Source organism: Rattus norvegicus, chromosome 2 (genome assembly GCF_021556685.1).
Source record: "Rattus norvegicus strain SHRSP/BbbUtx chromosome 2, alternate assembly SHRSP_T2T, whole genome shotgun sequence".
In the NCBI taxonomy this organism is placed as follows: domain Eukaryota; kingdom Metazoa; phylum Chordata; class Mammalia; order Rodentia; family Muridae; genus Rattus; species Rattus norvegicus.
Window position 1 is genome coordinate 95,150,001 of NC_141535.1, and position 8,388 is coordinate 95,158,388.

Below are 8,388 nucleotides of genomic sequence, written 5' to 3' on the forward strand. Positions count from 1 at the left end.
TTTCTCTGCTCATTATACTCCCATTAACGTATCCCAAGGGACATATTAAAGTTCACTAAACATATTTTGAAAAAAATAGTCTCTTCTGAATGAGGAAACAGCCACAATTCTAAAAACCATTAACTCCTCAACAGTCATTCTAGAAAAGATTTTTGCAAAATTTACTGAAAATACTACATGTACTTCCTGGACCCAGTCATCCCACTCCTGGGTCGACATTCTGAGGAACACTGGTTTGGAACTCTGGCTTTGTTATCATATGTTCAGATGCTTCTTCGTGCATTTCCTGGGAAAGAAATGTGGAAGAAAATGGAAGAATCTACCAGTAAGGGGGAGGATAAATAAATGTGGTACAGCAGAGTATTATGTGATATCATCAGCAATTTGAAATATGGATATGTCTCAGAAAACTAAAACTCAAATCTTAGCTTATAGCCTACCATGTCTGTAAAGTAAAAATGACAATAACACAAAAATACGTTCCATATTTTAGAATTATTATTTTACAGAAATAGACAAAAATGAAAAATGTGGTTCCTGAAAAAAATCCCTGCATGTATAATTTCTAATTTTTGGTTGAGCAAATTCTTTATAGCTGACAAATTTTGCAAATAAAAAGTAAGTCAAGAAAATAAAATTCTGAATCGAATCATGAGTACAGCAGCAGAGTTTACATGAAAGAAACACTCAAACTTGGCATGGCAGTCCGCATTTCAGAGAGGAGCACTGTGAAATCAACCCTCTGCCACAGACATCCATAGCAATACGACATGGCAGCCTGCTCCTGCAAACCCTTCAGACATTGTCACATGTGGTTTACAACAAATTCACTTCCCCAGTGGTACACAGATTCCTAAATGAGAGAATAGGAGCTGCCTCTAGTGGAGAGCCCCTCTGTTATGATTACGGAAAAGAGCAGCACAGGCAGCAGATCAGCAGCTACTCGGAGGACATCTGAAAGGACTAGGAGGATATCTGACAGGCACTAGGAAGGCATCTGACAGGCCCTAGGAGGACATCTGACAGACACTAGGAGGACATCTGACAGGCAGGTTTAGGATCATTCCTGTGACGAATTACTTGTGTGCAATGAAGGCTTATTCATAACAACACCAATGTATATTTTACCACAAACAAAAATATAATTATATTTAGATACTATAAATTGTTTTTATTTTACTTTATTAATCCACGGTCCACTAACTTTGAAGGTACTGTGTCTATATTATAAAATGTAGAAAATAATGAAATTTTAAAGGGTAATGGAAGATAACTTATATGCAGCTACAAGGGGGTAAACAGGTTGAAACACTTTTGAGGCAAGGTTTTTCTGGTATTCTCTGTGTGTACACATGAGTGTTTTGAACAAAAATGTCATTATCCTTTTGTACAGAAGAGAAAAAATTAATGCTACTTTTCTATTCACTGCAAACAGCTATAACAAAGTACCATAAGCTGGGTGGCACATAAACAAACAAACAAAAAAAATAATTGCTTCTCTTCTGAAAGTAAGAATCCTGCGTTTGGTGTATCATCATGATGTGGTTCATATAAGGCCCCTCTTCTATATCATAGAAAGCCGTGTTCTGATTTTGTTATGATATGAAGGAAATATCAGGAATCTCTTTTAGATACTTATTCTAAGGGATCTAATAACATTCTCGAGGGTTTCATCCTCACTACTTAATCATTTCTTAAATACAGGCCTTCTCTTCAATATGGAGTTGATGACCTGACTTTCAAACTGATGTGTGTGTGTGTGTGTGTGTGTGTGTGTGTGTGTGTGTACATGTTTATGCATTTGTTTAAGTTGATGTTATGCTAGCCAGGTACTTATGGTTTGAAAATAATTGTTAAAACAATTATCAGACGTAATGTTGAGCAAAGAAAGCAGTGCACTATTACATTTTCCTGTTGTTTTATTCTTTGTTGTACGATTTGTCCAATTGCTGGATAACTAAGTAGCAAATGATCATTGCTTCTCTTAATGCAAAGCAAGAATACATGCACATTAGAAACTTTGCTTACAGTGATCTGCCCTATATTCTTATATACCAACAACATGTACAATGTTCTGAAAAATTCCTTTTTCACAACGCTTGGTGCCAAAGAACAAAGGATGTTATGGCCATGGGTTGTAAACTGTTGTTTTTTCCATGTCCTTTTAACATGGGTTGCCCTCTGTCATCTAAGGAAAACTAACTTCAATTGCTTGCAAAGATAAAACTTAGTGACAGGAACCATGTTGAAATGCAGTTATTTTAGAAAGTTTTGCCTTTTCATTAACTCAGTGTCTCAGATGATTTAGTTTCAAATATCTGTACTGAAAGTTCAAAGCTTTCAGTGCCAGGGCTATTTTTCAGTGAGTTGTATTCACCTTTAATTCTTTGTCTCGTGAATGTGTGTGTGTGTGTGTGTGTGTGTGTGTGTGTGTGTGTGTGTGTGTTCATAAATACCTGGATAGAATGCTATTGTTAGAGTTTGTTGCATAAAAATTAACTTGATTTTTCTGGAGATGAGAAACTGTTTCATTTGGCTTAGTAGGTACACACTAAGAGCAAAAGGAGAGTTTCCTATGTTGCTGAGGTTTGAATTTATCAACTACTACATATGCTTTTCCCCCACTGGATTTAAGGGAACTGAGAAGAGAAGTACAGTGGATGAACAAATGGAGGTCAAAATGTCAGCTTTCAGCTGGGCATGGTGGTGACCCTGTGAAGTCCTAGTGCTCAGAACTGAAGCAAGAGGAACTGTACAATGTGAGGCCAGCCTGGACTAAATAGTGAGAGTGAAACTCTAAAAACAAACTGGTAAATCACTGTGAAAGGAGTTCCCATCTGCAGAGTTACAGAGAGCTTTTGGTGATTATGTTCTGTTGCTCTTCTATAACCTGTGTTCTTTGCAAGGGCCTTGGCAAAGGTCAAACAGAGGCTGGCAAGACTTTCTTGAGGTTTTAGCTGGTACATAAAGATAGCAATGAGAAGAGATTTTAGGGAAGGGAGGACAACTGAGAAAGCAGGGAGGCTTAAGCTCCCCACTGCTCAATTCTTCGCATGAAACTTAGTGCCATATGCATTTTGCACCCTCCTGACAAGTGTCATTGGCCTTCACAGCAGGAATCCAGAAAGAAATTTACAGTGAGATTTCTTCATCTTCACTTTTATCTTACTTCTGTGGAGGGTTGTGTGTTTCATGATCCTGATTTGTAGTTGATTTTCCAGGCAGCCTTGGGACCTTTCTCAGTTAGGAACTTGAATTCACTCCAGAACATCTAACTTCTGCCCTCCTCTGCCTTTCCCTTGGAGCACCCTTCTAACATGTGATATTGTGTCAATCATCTGTTTAAACACTCAAATATATATCATCCATATACCAATGCTCCAGATATTCCTTTGCTGAACATCTCTCCAAAGAACATAATGTTACATGACAACAAAAGGGCTTACCTTGAAGATTGATAGCAGCTTTAATTTCAATTTTTGTACATGAAAAGAAATGCTAATAGCCATGAACTGCAGAGCAGATTTATAAACTGAATCAAAGTCATACAATTTGATAGTATGAACTAATAGATATTAACATGATAGTACTTAACTAGTATGATGTTTAACAGCAAAATAAAGATAAAAATATTGTGATATATCTCTTCAAAGGCAGACAAAATATTACATAGAATAAGACCTCATATAAATGAAGAATAAACACATGGAAAAAATTGGGAATTGGCCTCCATCTTTGGAGATATCAGTATTTTAGTTTTACTGTAAATGCTTTTTTCTCATATAATATATCTTGATTATGGTCTCTTCTTGATCTATTCCTCACATATTCTTCCTATCAGAATACATGCCATTTCCATCTCTTGTTAAAAAATAAGCAGTCAAAAACCCCGTGAGAGAGAGAGTTCACCGCCCAGACAGGTGGGCACTCTTGAGACTGCCCACCCTTGCCCACATCCCTGGCCCAGAGGAAATTATATATGGCCTCTGGGAACAGGAATATAGGGGCACTCAAGCAGCAGGTCCCCTGAGGTCCAGACACCGCCCGAATCTGAAGGGATCCAGGCAGCAGCTCCCTGCACCCAAATCCCATGGGAGGGAGAGCCAAACCTTCAGAGGGGCAGACACGCCTGGGAAGCCAGAAGAGACTACACTCTGCCCACATTTCTGACTCTAGAGGAAAGCACATAACACCATCTGGGACTCCTGTGCACAGGGGCCCGAGAAAAGGTGGGGCAGGAACTCCTGGTTGCTGCCCTCACAGAGAGCTGAAACACAGCACCCGAGGAGAAACTTCAGGCCCAAGAACAGAGGTTAAGACCAACTTTTCTGCTCCAAGTGACCTGCCTGGTGGACTCAAGACATGTACCCACAGGAACAGCTGAAGACCAGTAGACAGGAAAGACTACATGCCTGAAAACAGAACACTCTGTTCACATAACTGACTGAAAGGAAACAGGAAAACAGGTGCACAGCACTCCTAACACACAGGCCTATAGCACGGTCTAGCCACTGCCAGAAATAGGAGAACAAGGTAACATGAGAGACAACCTGATGCTGAGAGGCAAGTGGAACAGAAACCAAGACAACATGACATCATCGGAGCCCAATGCTTTCACCAAAGCAAACACTGAATATCCAAACACACCAGAAAAGCAAGATCTTGATTTTAAATCATATTTGATCATCATGATGGAGGACTTCAAGAAAGACATAAAGAATTACCTTAGAGAAATGCAGGAAAACATAAATAAACAAGTAGAAGCCTATAGAGAAGAATCATAAAAATCCCTGAAAGAATTCCAGGAAAACACAATCAAACAGGTGAAAGAATTAAAAATGGAAATAAAAGCAATAAACGAAGCAAAGAGGGACACAATCCTGGATATAGAAAACCAAAGGAAGAGACAAGGAGCCGTAGATACAAGCATCACCAACAGGAAACAAGAGATAGAAGAGAGAATCTCAGGAGAAGAAGACTCCATAGAAATTATCGACAAAACTGTTAAAGATAATGAAAAATGGAAAAAGCTATGGTTCAAAACATACAGGAAATCTGGGACACAATGAGAAGATCAAACCTAAGGATAATAGGTATAGAAGAGAGTGAAGACTCCCAGCTCAAAGGACCAGTAAATATCTTCAACAAAATCATAGAAGGAAACTTCCATAACCTAAAGAAAGATATGCCCATAAACATACAAGAAGCCTCCAGAACTCCAAAAAGATTGAGCCAGAAAAGAAACTACTCCCGTCACATAATAGTCAAAACAGCAAGTGCACAAAATAAAGAAAGAATACTAAAAGCAGTAAGGGGAAAATGTCAAATAACATATGAAGTCAGACCTATCAGAATTACACTAAACTTCTCACCAGAGACTATGAAAGCCAGAAGATCCTGGACAGATGTCATACAGACCCTAAGAGAACACAAATGCCAGCCCAGGTTACTGTATCCAGCAAAAATCTCAATTAACATAGATGGAGAAACCAAGAGATTCCATGACAAAACCAAATTTACACAATACCTTTCTACAAATCCAGCACTACAAAGGATAACAAATGGTAAAGTTCAACATAAGGAGGTAAGTTACACCCTAGAAAAAGCAAGAAACTAATTGTCTTGCAACAAAACAAAGAGAAGAAAAGCACACAAACATAATCTCATATCCAAATATGAATATAACAGGAAGCAATAATCACTATTCCTTAATATCTCTCATCATCAATGGACTCAATTCCCCAATAAAAAGACACAGATTAAAAAAACTGGATATGCAATGAGGACCCTGCATTCTGCTGCCTACAGGAAACACACTTCAGATACAAAGACAGACATTACCTCAGAGTGAAAGGCTGGAAAACAACTTTCCAAACAAATGGTCTGAAGAAGAAAGCTGGAATAGCTATTCTAATATCGACTAAAATCAATTTTCAACCAAAAGTCATCAAAAAAGATAAGGAAGAACACTTCATATTCAAGAAAGGAAAAATCCACCAAGAGGAACTCTCAATTTTAAATATCTATGCTCCAAATACAAGGGCACCTACATACATAAAAGAAACCTTACTAAAGCTCAAAGCATGTATTGCCCCTCACACAATAATAGTAGGAGATTTCAACAACCCACTATCATGAATGGACAGATCAGGGAATCGGAAATTAAATAGAGACATAGACAGACTAAGAGAAGTCATGAACCAAAAGTACTTAACAGATATTTATAGAACATTCTATCCTAAAACAAAAGGATATACCTTCTTCTCACAACCTCATGGTACTTTCTCCAAAATTGACCATATAATTGGTCATAAAACAGGTCTCAACAGATACAGAAAGATAGAAATAATCCCATGTGTCCTATCAAAGCACCACAGGCTAAAGCTGATCTTCCATAAAAATAAGGGAAGAACACCCACATATACATGGAAGGTGAACAATGATCTACTGAATGATAACCTGGTCAAGGAAGAAATAAAGAAAGAAATTAAAGACTTCTTAGAATTTAATGAAAATGAAAGTATAACATACCTAAACTTAATGAAAGCTGTATTAAGAGGAAAACTCATAGCTCTGAGTGCCTGCAGAAAGAAACAGGAGATAGCATATATCAGCAGCTTGACAGCATACCTAAAAGCTCTAGAACAAAAAGAAGCAAATACACCCAGGAGGAATAGAAGGCAGGAAATGATCAAACTCAGAGCTGAAATCAACCAAGTAGAAACAAAAAGGACTATACAAAGAATCAACAGAACCAAAAGCTGGTTCTTTGAGAAAATCAACAACATAGAAAACCTTAGGGAGACTAAACAGAGGACACAGAGAGTGTGTCCAAATTAAAAATATCAGAAATGAAAAGGGAGGCATAACTACAGAATCGAAGGAAAATGAAAAAATCATCAGATCCTACTACAAAAGTCTATATCCAACAAAACTTGAAAATCTGGAGGAAATGGACAATTTCCTAGACAGATACCAGGTACTAAAGTTAAATCAGGAACAGATAAACCATTTAAACAACCCCATAACTCCTAAAGAAAAAGAAGCAGTCATTAAAGGTCTCCCAACCAAAAAGAGTCCAGGTCCAGATAGGTCCAGTGCAGAATTCTATCAGACTTCCACAGAAGAACTCATAACAATCCTATCCAATCTTTTCCACAAAATTGAAACAGATGGAGCACTACCGAATTCCTTCTATGAAGCCACAATAACTCTTTTATTTATTTATTTTTTTTTTATTAACTTGAGTATTTCTTATATACATTTCAAGTGTTATTCCCTTTCCCGGTTTCCGGGCAAAATCCCCCTCCCCCCTCCCCTTCCTTATGGGTGTTCCCCTCCCAACCCTCCCCCCATTGCCGCCCTCCCCCCATACTCTAGTTCACTGGGGGTTCAGTCTTAGCAGGACCCAGGGCTTCCCCTTCCACTGGTGCTCTTACTAGGATATTCATTGCTACCTATGGGGTCAGAATCCAGGGTCAGTCCATATATAGTCTTTAGGTAGTGGCTTAGTCCCTGGAAGCTCTGGTTGCTTGACATTGTTGTACTTTTGGGGCCACAATTACTCTTATACCAAAGACACTCAGTAAAAATCTTGCAAACCAAATACAAGAGCACATCAAAACAATCATCCATCATGATCACGTAGGCTTCATCTCAGGCATGCAAGGATGGTTTAATATATGGAAAACCATCAACATAATCCACTATATAAACTGAAAGATAAAAACCACATGATCATTTCATTAGATGCTGAGAAAGCATTTGACAAGATACAACACCCCTTCATGATAAAAGTCCTGGAAAAAATAGGAATTCAAGTCCCATACCTAATCATAGTAATAGTCATATACAGCAAACCAGTAGCTAACATTAAACTAAATGGACAGAAACTTGAAGCAATCTCACTAAAATTAGGGACTAGACAAGACAGCCCACTCTCTCTGTACTTATTCAATATACTTCTAGTTCTAGCCAGAGAATTCAGACAACAAAAGGAGATCAAAGGGATACGGATTGGAAAGGAAGAAGTCAATATATCACTATTTGCAGATGATATGAGATGATATGATAGTATACTTAAGTGATAGCAAAAGTTCCACCAGAGAACTACTAAAGCTGATAAACAACTTCAGCAATGTGACTGCATATAAAATTGATTCAAACAAATCAGTAGCCCTCCTCTACATGAAAGAGAAGAAAGCAGAGAAAGAAATTAGGGAAAAGACACACTACATAATAGTCCCAAATATTACAAAATACTTCGGTGTGACTCTACAAGCATGTGAAAGAACTGTATGATAAGAATTTCAATCCAATTAGACAAGATGGATGAAGCAAAGAAGTGCAGGCCGACAGGAGCCGGATGTAGATCTCTCCCGAGAGACA